The 11,953-nt window shown below is 43.0% G+C and overlaps 1 long non-coding RNA gene across 1 annotated transcript; it reads right to left on the reverse strand.

Moving 5' to 3' along the window:
* Positions 1 to 4,416: 4,416 nt before the first annotated feature.
* On the reverse strand, positions 4,417 to 8,770 carry LOC128346458 (uncharacterized). The gene is made up of 3 exons (XR_008316975.1): positions 7,695 to 8,770; positions 6,999 to 7,166; positions 4,417 to 6,692 (listed from the first exon to the last, which is right to left on the reverse strand). It is a non-coding gene; the product is annotated as an uncharacterized LOC128346458 (long non-coding RNA).
* Between the last annotated feature and the right edge of the window lie 3,183 nt (positions 8,771 to 11,953).

The raw sequence follows: 11,953 nt of genomic DNA on the forward strand, positions 1-11,953 counted from the left end.
ACAGGGAGACATGATAGAGGTCTATAAAATTATGCATGGAGTAGAGAGAGTGGACAGAGAGAAAATTTTCTCTCTCTAAACACTAGAACCAGGGGTCATCCCATAGAACCGAAGCCCGGGAATTTTAGGACCAGCAAAAGGAAGTACTATTTCACACAGTGCATAATTAATCCATGGAATTCTCTGCCATGGGAAGTGGCGATGGCCACTAGCTTGGATGGCTTTAAAAGGGGCTTAGACAAATTCACGGAGGACAGGTCTATCAATGGCTGCTAGTCTGGTGGCTATAGGCCATCTCCAGCCTCAGAGGCAAGATGTCTCCATATACCAGTTGCAGAGGAGCAACAGTGAGAGAGAGAGGGCATGCACATACCTCTTGCCTGTGGGCTGCGCAGAGGCATCTGGTGGGCCATTGTGTGATACAGGACTGGATGGGTCTAATCCAGCAGGGCTCTTCTTATATTCTTATGTTAGAGGGGTGATTTCCTTTGCTGCCCCAGCTACAGTAGAAGTGCTCAGATAAGGGAGTACTGCTAATTAATATTGTCTGGAGACATGGAGTTAAAGTTCTAAATAAAGAAATTCATTTAGGAAATTCACTGGGGAAATAGATAATACCCATCATACCTCATTGCTAGCTACATACAGGAAGGGGGAAGGGAGAAGAAGGAAGTCTGTCTCTCAGGTGAGACAATGAAGACTATCAGTCTAACAAAGGGGAAGTAGAGTAAAAGCGTAACCTAAAAGTGGACCTAAGCCTGAACGGCTTAGGTCCAAGTTATCTTACAGAGTGCCTTCTTCTGCATGATTCCCACCGCACATTAAGGTCATCTGAGGAGGTCCGTCTCCAGTTACCACAAGTTCATTTGGTGGTGACTCAGAGGTGTGCCTTCTCTGTAGCTGCTCCTGGGCTATGGAATGCACTCCCGGCAGAAATCCGTAATTTGAGTTCATTACTGTCTTTCAGGAGAGCCCTTAAAACCTATCTGTTTGGCCTGGACTTCCAGGGTTTTTAACCTGTTGTAAATGGTTGCCCTGATTTTCCAGGGTTTTTAGCTGTATGAATGTTTAATTGGTTTTATTCTGTTTTTAAAGTTTTGATTTTAATTGTTAGGTGGTTTTAATTGTTTTTATCCTGTTGTAAACCACCCTGAGCCATTTTCGAAGGGTGGTATATAAATCGAATAGATAGACAGATGTGTAGACAGAGAGGGGATTCTCTTACTAACTGTCTTTACCCCTAGTGGTCAATAGGGTTGCTGGTGCTAAGAGTCGATGCCATCAGGAGCTGCATCTCCAGCAAGATACAGTGGCAGTCAGAATTCCTTCTGCTTCCCTGTCTTTTTGTGATGTAAGGTAACTCAGCCAAACACTGCCAAAGTTCACAAAATCACTTATCACATGATAATACAGATCAAGGTTCACACAATCCCTTAGCACTCATTATATAGACGTCCCATTGAAATAAATTGTACAGAGAACCAGAATCAGCTAGCATAAGAACATAAGAACATGCTGGATCAGGCCCAAGGCCCATCTAGTCCAGCATCCTGTTTCGCACAGTGGCCCACCAGATGCCACTGGAAGCCATAGGCAGGAGTTGAGGGCATATGCACTTCATGGCCATTAAGTTTTACTTGGCAATGTGGAGAAGTAAGATCTGATTCTGTCACACTTAAAACACTGTCAGGAAATGGTTCATCTGCCTAATCATATGTAATACTGCCTTTCCCTCCCTTTTCCTTTCTGACTCCTCCCCCACACTCTCTACAGCAAGGATGCTCAACTTCAGCTCTCGGGCAGATGTTGGCCTACAACTCCCATAATCCCTGGCTATTGGCCCTTGTGGTTGGGGATTATGGGCATTGTGGCTTGAAATTATGGGAGTTGTAGCCAAAAACAGCTGGGGTGGGGCAACATTGAGCAGGCCTGCTCTACAGTATTACCCTTGGGACAAATATCTAAACAACTAAATACAAAAGATTACTGGCTAGAATACAACAGTCCAAAAATATGCATATTATTGTTTGCCATGCTGCCCATTTATCACAGAGAAACAGAATTTAGGCTCTTCCTTAAGGACCTGTAACAGGGCATTCATCATATAGAACAGTTCATTGTATGCCACTTTGCAAATACAAGGTTAAGCAAGAGTATCATCCAATACAACTATCCCTAGTGGTGAAGATGGGTGAGAAGGACCTAGCTGCCATTTGCAAGCATGGGTATATTGATGGTCATCTTGATTTGACAATAGGATCCCCTCAATAGTTGCCCCTCTATATTGAGAGTTTATAATAAGAACATAAGAAAGGTTCTGCTGGAGCAGGCCTATCTAATCCGGCAATCTGTTTCATACAGTGTCCAACCAGATTCCTCTGTGAAGCCCACAAGCAGGAGATGACAGCATACCCACTCTCTAATCATTGCTCCCCTGTGGCTAATATTCACAGGCAAACTGCTGCCCCTGAACCTGGAGATAGTACATTACCATAAGTAGCTGCTGGTAGTCTTGTCCTCCATGAAACTATAATTTCCTTTAGAGCCGAAGACCATCACCACATCCTGCAGCAGTGGATACATTTACTTACTTACTTATATACCACCCTTCCAAAAATGGCTCAGGGCAGTGCTATATGCTATGTGACAGAGTACTTCCTTTTGTCCACTCTAAATCTCCAGCCAGTCACTTTCTTTGGATGACTCCTGGGTCTAGCAGTGGGGGAGAATCCAAAAAAATTTCAGTCAAGCAACTTTTTAAAAATTTTTAATGAAGCCTATTGTATTTATTTATTTACGGTCTTTGACCTTTAGGAAGGCTTTAGGAGAATGACTGGTCGACAACAGCTTCATATGTGGGTCACTTTTTTAAAATTCCAAGTGTTTGCTATCAGCAGAGACCGCTATAAATTTTGGAGATAAACTTTAAAAAGAGAATAGCCCAGGCACAAATGCACACTCTCTTCTCCCACTGAGCTGATTAATGTCAACTGTACGTCTTTCATGTTTTGCCATTGCAAGGTAAGATATTTTAAATATGTAATTACCTATCTTGCCTAATTTGGGCATATTTACACGACACATTTGACACCTGTCATGGATTCTTCCAAAGACCTGTGTGTGGGGATTCTTTGTTCAAGATTCCTGGTTCCACAGAGCTTGTCGTTCATGTTAAATTACGCATTTTTGAAACTGGTTTAAGTTTGTAGTGTAGACATCAGTTCCCTTAAATGCTCATAAACTGAACCTTGAAACTTAAAACGACTGTGTGCAGTGAGCCTCGGGGTTTTGTAAAGTTTGAAGCTTTCATGTTGCTAAAAAAAAAAATCTTTTAACATTTTAGAGTGGAGAATTGCTAATACATTTTAGACTGAGTGCTGATTCACGTGCATGTATTCATCAACAATGGATTTTAGCATGGAGTGATATCTATTTTGCTTATGTAGTTTAAGTGGCTTCAAAAGAAGACGAGACAAATTTGTAGTGGACAGGTTTATCTGTGGCTATTAGCCATGAGAGATTAAAGGAACCACTGGCTGATACCCAGAGCAGCAATCTGTGGAAAAAGAGAAGCTGCACCCCCATGTGGAGAAGGTGCTCTGAACTCGTAGGAAGCCACCTTATACTGAGCTCAGGATTGTTTACACCTCCAAGTCTTCAGACAGGAGTCTTGCCCAGATCTACCTGGATTGAAACAGGTAGGTTTTTACATTGTGTTTGCATGCAAGCAAATTCTCTACCACTGAGCTGCGGCCATATCTCCTAAGGGGAATATCTTTCAGCAGGCAGTGATCACATGTAATCCCTGTAACCCCTACTAACTTGGCAAAGAGGCACCTTTTAAAAGTGGTGACTCTCTTTATTTAGCAGGGGGAGAGTAACTGGCCCTATCCACCTCCAGTACAGTACCTCCAGTGACTGTTGCTGGTGTCTATCTTGTGTTTCTTTTTAGATTGTGAGCCCTTTGGGGACAGGGATCCATCTTATTTCTTTGTTATTTCTCTGTGTAAACTGCCCTGGGCCATTTTTGGAAGGGCAGTATAGAAACTGAATGAATGAATGAATGTAATCACCCATCCAAATGTAAATCAAGGAGAACCCTGCTTTGCACCAGGGACAATTCATGTTTGCTTCCACAATACTGGCTCTCTATCAGCCAGAGTCTTCCTGAGTAGCAGAGTATGCATGTGTAGGGGAGGGAGGAATGAATGATGTTTGCTGATCTTCCCTGCCTTTGTAACTGTTCTTTGCCATTGAAAATTATATCCCTAAGGACTGTGTGGCCCTCAGGGTCATATGTTTAGAATGCAAAGAACATGTATGGAAGATGTTTATCTGGAGTGGGGTATAGAGTTCAGAGAATAAAGGGTTATTAGATGGAAAGCCCAGTCAGTGGAGTACAATAAAAACAATGAATAAATTATAAAAGAAACCCTTTTTATTTGCCGGGGTTCTGTTCCTGCCTACAACCATGGATAATGAAACCATGAATAACAAGACCTTGAGTCTATGAAAATCGAGCCTATAGGCTCCAGAGCCCAGAAAAATGACCAAAAAAACAACACACACACACACACACACACAGACACACAAACAGACACACACACACGGATGGAGCACAGCATGGTACTTTGGATACCTCCACTCTCCCACTCCCCAGGTGCTCCAGCAGCAGCTCCCAGCTCCTCCAGTAATGGGTAATCATCATGATGTTTCCTCACCCAACAGTTGAAGTCCAACACTTGTCAGCACAAACCCCTGGCCTGACTGGTTGGTAGGTTGGTCAAAGAGGAAGCACAGAATTGGTTTCAGTTCAAGTAAACACACACAGGGTAGTTTCTTCACTCCACTGCTGGAGAGAACAGCACTCCATCTCTCTCTCCAGTCTCTGGCCTGCAGCAGCAAAAATTAAGTTTAGAAACCAGTGGGGTTACTTCACTCCACTGTTGGAGTTAGCGGCACTCCAGTGTTCTGCTTGGAGCACAGATCACGTAGAAGAAGCAGGCCCTGCAGAGGCAGACCTGCTGCTGCCATTGTCCTCCTCCTCCTCGAAGCCGGGGAAAGTGCAGGTGTTGCTTTCTGATGAAGATGGCCATTACCACTCTGCAGCTGTGGTGGTGGGTGTGTAGCAACCTTTGCAAAGTAGCTAGTGATGGTGCTTTGCTTGGTCTTGCTTTGCAGAGCCCAGTAGTGTCCTTATAGGGTTGCCAAGCAGCCTCCAGCTGGCTTTTGAGTTTGATGCTGCACTCCATCAGGGGATCAACTTCAAACACTTTGTCCACCAAGGCAATCCCCAGCTGTAGGCTCACCTTTGTGACGAGGGGCTTGGAGAACATCTCTTCCTCTTCCTCCTCTTCTCCCTCACTCTCAGGAGCTGACTGGATCATCTCCAATTCTGTGAGCTCCTCCTGATGGGACTGTAGAAGTTCCTCCATCTCATGTGGCTGGATGTCTTGCAGGCCTTCTCCACCAACGGTGTGCACAAGGTTGGCAATCCACTGCACTTCATCGGCTACAGAGGGAATGGCTGTAGTTGATGAAGAGGTGACTGCCCCAGGTCATAACTTCTTCCACACTGCATTCCATGTGTGAGGCTTGATCTCTGCAAGTGATGCTACAATGTTCTCAATGCAGTCTGCGATGCTGTAGCTCTTCCAGCAATTATTGATCAACAGAGAGGGATAGGCTTCCATGAGATGGAAGGTGTGGCAAGTGTAGTAGGACTTGAAGGTTACAATCAGACCATTGCTTGGATCAAAGAGGTGGTGTTGGACAGCAAGAAGGTGACCTCCAGGTTTGGGTGTTCAAACTGCAGGGCCTCAGGATGGCCAGGGGCATTGTTGGTCAACAGGAGAACTCTGAACGCCAGGTTCTTGGAGGCCAGATATCTCTGCACCTCATGCAGGAAGCTGAGGTTTAGCCAGTCCAAGAAAACTGCTATGGTCACCCATGCCCTTTTGTTGGCTCTCCAGAAGCTGGTAAGTTGGTTTTTATTCTTCCCTTTCAGGGCACGAGGGTTCTGTTCTCAGTACATGAGCATGGGCGTTACCATGCAGTCCCCTGCAGCATTGCCACACAATGGAGTGGGATGGCATCCACTTCCAGATCAGACATGTCTCATCAGCACTGGAGACCTACTCTGGCCTGTACCCTCCAGTCTCAATCAGCATCTGGAACTCTGCTTGAAGTTGTTGTGCTTCCTTGTGGTCTGCTGGTGCTACTTCCCCTGCCAGCTTTACATTGTGGAGGCTGTAGTGGTGCTTGAAACTTTTGAACTAACCCTTGCTTGCCTGCAAAATGCACACAGCGCCTTTGGGTGTTTCCGCCACTTGCCTGCCTTCTGCCACAAATGGCCTGTAGAGCTGCAGTGCTTTCTCATGGATTACTGATCTGCTCAGTGGCATGTTCATCTGGGCTTGATTCTCTGTCCACAGGCTTAAGGCCTTTTCCATCCGTTCCATGTGCCAGACACCACACTTGTACAGATACTGGCTTCGGTTTTCTTTATGGAGTGGACAGTGGACTAATTGATGCTGTAATGGCGTGCATTGGATGCCACACTGTCCCCATGAGCCAAAATGTGCAGATGTTCCATCCGTTCCATGTACCTTCACCTTCTTGCTCAAGGGCAACACTTTGTGAGACCTTTTGCCACCCAACAGAGCTCTCCGCAGTGCATTTCCTCATTCTGACTGTGGAGGAAGGAAACAAATTGTACAATGATGTACAGACAGTTTAAAATAAGGGTCTGAGATTGATTGAGCAATTAAAGGAGCCTCCACCCCAGAGTCTTTGAAGCAGTTTACTAACTTCTCCAATGGATTAGAAGCTAAATGCGATGTTTTAAAGGTAGTCAAAGACAAAGGGGATAAGAAGGGAAGTTTCACAGCTTTAGTATCACCCTCATGCCTCTCATCATCCTTGGAAGTGATAGTTGGCTGTATATCATCTCACAAGAGCGCCAATATATTATTTGAAGTAGTATTAACAGCACTTACATTTCACGAGGCCATCAAAAAGGAATCAATCTTAGTCTGATTCAAAGGCTGGGTAAAAACCTGCATATCCAAAACAGACTCGGTTGGAGAGTTTCTATTACGTTTTTTTCTTGTCATAGTAAAGGAATGAAGACCAGATAGGATGCTCTCAAAAACCGGCAGAAACAACTGCAGATAAGTCAAAGGGGCAAAGATAAATTAAGAGAAATGCTAAAAACATGTAACATCCAATTTACTAAACTGACTGAGAATAGGAGCATAATAAACTAAACTAAACTTTTCTTGTTTATTAGGCTCCTACTCTCAGCTACTCTAGCAGAGCTCCAGCCTCAAGCCACTTCTCCATTGCCATCTTAGTTCCACCCCCTACAATGATGTATAGCACAGCACAGTAATTATGCCAGACAATCCTGCCCCCCCTTGATAAAGTACAGTATAGAACAGCACAGTACTGAAATTGATAATTAAAATCAGTTTAGAATGGATGCTTAAAATCAATTTTTTGTGGGCACAGTGCAGTATGTACCTAAAAATGTATTTTAATAGATAATTAAATTTTAAATTGCTATTTACATTAACTACAGTTATACGGTACGGTACAGTACTATAAAATTATAATTATTTCTTTATTTGAATTTTTAGATCAAAATTAGAATTTCATAAAAAAATTGATTAAAGTTATAATTAGCAACTTACCAGGGCTGCACAGTGCTGCAAGAGGAATGGTAGAGGAAAGGCTCCGAAAGGCTTGTGAAGGTTCTCAAAGGCTCCAGAGGGCTCCCACAGGCTTGTGAAGGTTCCACAGAAACACACAAAAAGGCCGAAAGCAATGACACCTAAAGGCTCTCAATGGCTTCATCTCAATGGTTTTCTCAAAGCTATTCAAGGCTGCCAAATGCTCTTGAAATTGTTTTTTAACAATGAAACACACACACACACACAAATCACAAATGAAATCTCTCCTCCATCCTCCTCCAAACTCCTCTCATTACCCACAGAGCACGAACAAGAAGAGCACAACCATATATGGGTGGACCCACACACCAAAAACCGCGGATACGCCAGACTCTATACTGTGAACACTGAGGACGGGTATATATTTCACAGCTGTGGATATGTGGAACTGCAAGTAGTGGGACCATGGATAAATGGAGGTGGGGGCTGTATTAGTTTAGTGGGGGGTTTTGGTACAGCAAAGCCATCCAGCCTGCTTCCCTGCTCCCTTCCCTGATGGACTCAGCAGGATTCTACCCTGTATTTCCCAGGTTTCATTAGGACTAATACAACTGGATAGCTAATTAAATTTAAAGATGCTCTTGTTTTAGGCATCTGTATTTTATTTATTTATTTACTGGTCATTTTTTTATACTGCCTGATGTATACATCTCTAGGCAGTATAAAAGACTGTATGGAGTTTTAGCATTAAGACTGTATGGAGTTTTAGCACTCCACTTGCAATATTCTAATGAAATCTGTCAGTTGTAATTATCTTTATTTTGTAAATGTAGCCATCATATCCTGAATTAGGCAATAAAAAGGTATAAAAAGCTGCTGCTGTTGCACCAAGTATTGAGCAGTAGTAACCCCATTTCTAAAAATCTGTAAACACAGGGATGTTTGAGAAATAAGCATGTGCTATTTCTGCTTCTAGCTGCATCTGTTGAGAGGAAAAAGATATAATGACTTCACTCACATCCCAAATAATCTGTGTACCCAGATCTGATTTCTGAGATGCCAAGCTTCATCAGGCTTATCTGCAGAGGGCAAAATAATTTTCCATGGTAATTTTCCTCAGATGGTACATAAACACAGCTCCAGTATTTTGGAGTACATATCATTCTTGGAACGCAGGACAAAACATTTCAACCACCAATTTATATCCTCCTATTAAAAATTAATCAAGACCAATGTAGCCCTGAGAAAAATGTTGCCGTTTGTATTTTCAGTCCTACTTTGTTTCTGTTGCATCTGACCTCTGAATAAGGGTCAAATTACACATTGCAGGAAGTGTGTTTGCTGGGTTGTTTTGTTTTGTGGCTTTTTTTTTTTTTAAAGCAAAGCACTTCCTTGTGTTAAAAAAAAAAAAAGCCCCAGTAAAGAGCAATTGAATCGGAGTCACTGTGAACTGGGGGTTCAGTATGGGGAGAGCGGGCTTTATCCCACTGTATTCCCCATCTGGATCCCCACATGGGAAAGAAGGGGGAGAACGCTCCCACTGGCACCACTTGGAGCTCCTGCCTCTTGACAGATGGCAGCTCCCGACCCAGATTGGGATGACAGGGTTGTGACTCACTCATCATCAATTCCCGATCCATTCAGCTGCAATAGTATTTTCTGGTAAACCAAACCAAAGCAAACCCATAAGCACAGAAGTGCTAAGCATGCATGTCCTGTGATGTGTCTATTGATCCTACAAAGATCAGAACAGTGAGGCAGAATTTTCAAGGTTTTTTAAAATTCTCCCTCACCACGCTGCTCCCACGCTTCCTTCCATGATCTAGCTAAAGAGATCCACCCATAGAAGCAGCATTCCCTCTGTACATCTGCCCCCTGGTTCAGGAATTCAGCTGTGGCTGACTAAAGAAAAATCTGTCAAGATTATGCTTTTAAAATTGCATGGAGTTTGGCCCTCAGTTGCTGGCACTGTAGGTTTAGGTCTCCAGAAATTCTTATGGTGCTCCATCCTACTTGCTTCCTGGAACTTCATCTGCTTGTCTACCTGATCTTCTTCTTCTTCTGCAGCGCTGGCTTGAAGATAAATAGTGCCCTGAGTGACAAGTGCCATCATCAGGGCTCTCCCCTCTCCCATGGTTATTTTATCAGTGTTACCAAGTTATGTTGCTTGTGCAGGTTTGGAAATCCTAGTACAGGTGTACCTTGTTATCCACAGGGTTTCCATTCCCGCTGTTTTCTGTAGATAACAAAACCATGGATAACAAGGCATTGCATTTATGGGAATTGGGGGTGGGGGTTAGGTTCCTGCAGGGCAAAAAAAGGGCACAAAAGACAGAGAAATGGTGGAAATAAGAGCAAAAAAGTACCGAACTATGCTCTGCGGGTCTCCAGCTGTCCAGTGATGCCCCCCCCCCCAACCCTGAATTTTGGGAATTGTTCTTGACAATTTGAGGGTTTTTTTTTGTTTTGGTTTGGTGTTTTTTTTACAAAAGAGCCATAAAATAGCGCCTTTAGACAAAATGGTGGCTGGAAATTATCACAGAGGTAATTTCTGGTCACCTAGGAACCACAGATACATGAGTAACACTTTCTGTACCTGTGTATTATTATTATTATTATTATTATTATTATTATTATTATTATTATTATTATTATTTTATTCGATTTCTATACCACCCTTCCAAAAATGGCTGTGTATGCCGATGTCGGATGCCTATTTTTGGACTGTAGATATGTGGAACTGTGAATAACGGTACCACATATAGCAAGGTCCACCTGTAGTCTAACAGACCTTTCTGTTTCCAGGCTTCCCCAGTGATGCCCATTAAAAGGGTCCAGCTCTACCTCTCCATAATTTGCTGCCTTGCTGGCAGTGCTTTCCTGCTCCAGTTCTGGGAGCCCACTGAAGTATCACAGGCCTTTGTCAGCTTCACTGCAGACAATAAACTCAACAAACAGCACAAGCTCAGCTCAGCACCCTCTTCAGACAGGTGCCTTGGGCAACTTGGTCCAGCTTGTCTGCCCCATATCCTGTTGTCTGTGTTGCCTTGTTTTGAGAAATTGTGTCCCTCAGATAGCTGCCTGGAGTTTCTAGGATTTCAACAGCAGAGATTGTTGAACATGCCTTGGGCTCTGGTTCCTGGAGGTTGATCTATCTAGTCCATGGCTAAGTCCCACCAGTATGTTTGTCACAACTATTTTATTGCCAAGGCATCCACTAAGGGCAGCATGCACAACATATCTAACTATACCTTATTGAATGTTTGCCAAATAACCAAATTGATTGGTTACACCCAACCAATTTAACCCACAAGATTTGTGGATATATTTATTTCTTCCATTGAGACTTCAAATATGAGACACACACACACACCCCCCCACAGTGGGATTTCAAAGTATTTAACGATAGCTGGATCATGGCCAAAGACTAGTGAGATTGTAAATTCTGTAACTAGAATTTCTCTAAGGCATTCTGGTAACTAAGCCTATTAAAGTAAATGTCCAGCTGTTATTGAACAATCTTATTTGACTGACCTATTTTAGGACTGGTGGGGGAGAAAGAGTGCATGAGTAAACATTAAAGTGAGCAAAAGAGAACTGACATTTGAAGATGGATGATGTCAGAAAGTATTTAAATATTACTGGGAAATCTGTCTTATATAGCGATTAGAGGTCAAATAGTGTTCCAATTTCTTGTTAAGTCTGGAGCAGGAAAAGGTCAATTACTTAATGTTTGCATAATTTGAAACTTGTCTATAAATTAGCAAAGGAAAGAACAAGATTTGTTTCTTCTATACTTTGATATAAAGGGGGTTTGATGGGGCAAATCCTAAAATTCTTTCACAGGGTTCTGCTATGGCTCAAATACTTAGAACTACCATGTGATCCCACTACAACAGATATGTTAGGATTCATTCTGTGTGGATAAAAGAACTTGATAACCCAGTCTCCACCAATACAAAGCACACAACATCTGATGATTTTAAAAAATAAAATAAAATTGTACCACTCTTGAATGGGCCCCTCTAAGGTTTGTGGCTTATCTTGGCATTTTGGAGGGGTTGTTCCTTTTCTCCACTGCCATAGGGTAACCTCAAAATGCCTTCTCTATACCCTCATTCCTCACTCTCTTCTCCTGGCTCACCTCCCTGGTGCTGGAAAAGGTGAGTTGCCTCCTGCTCTCCATCATATTGAGATTTGTCTCTGTTCTTGATCCAAGACATGCTTGTTTATAATTTGCATTTGTATGTGTAGTGGCTTGGGGGTGGAGTCATTGGCCA

Source organism: Hemicordylus capensis, chromosome 2 (assembly GCF_027244095.1).
Source record: "Hemicordylus capensis ecotype Gifberg chromosome 2, rHemCap1.1.pri, whole genome shotgun sequence".
NCBI classification, from domain to species: domain Eukaryota; kingdom Metazoa; phylum Chordata; class Lepidosauria; order Squamata; family Cordylidae; genus Hemicordylus; species Hemicordylus capensis.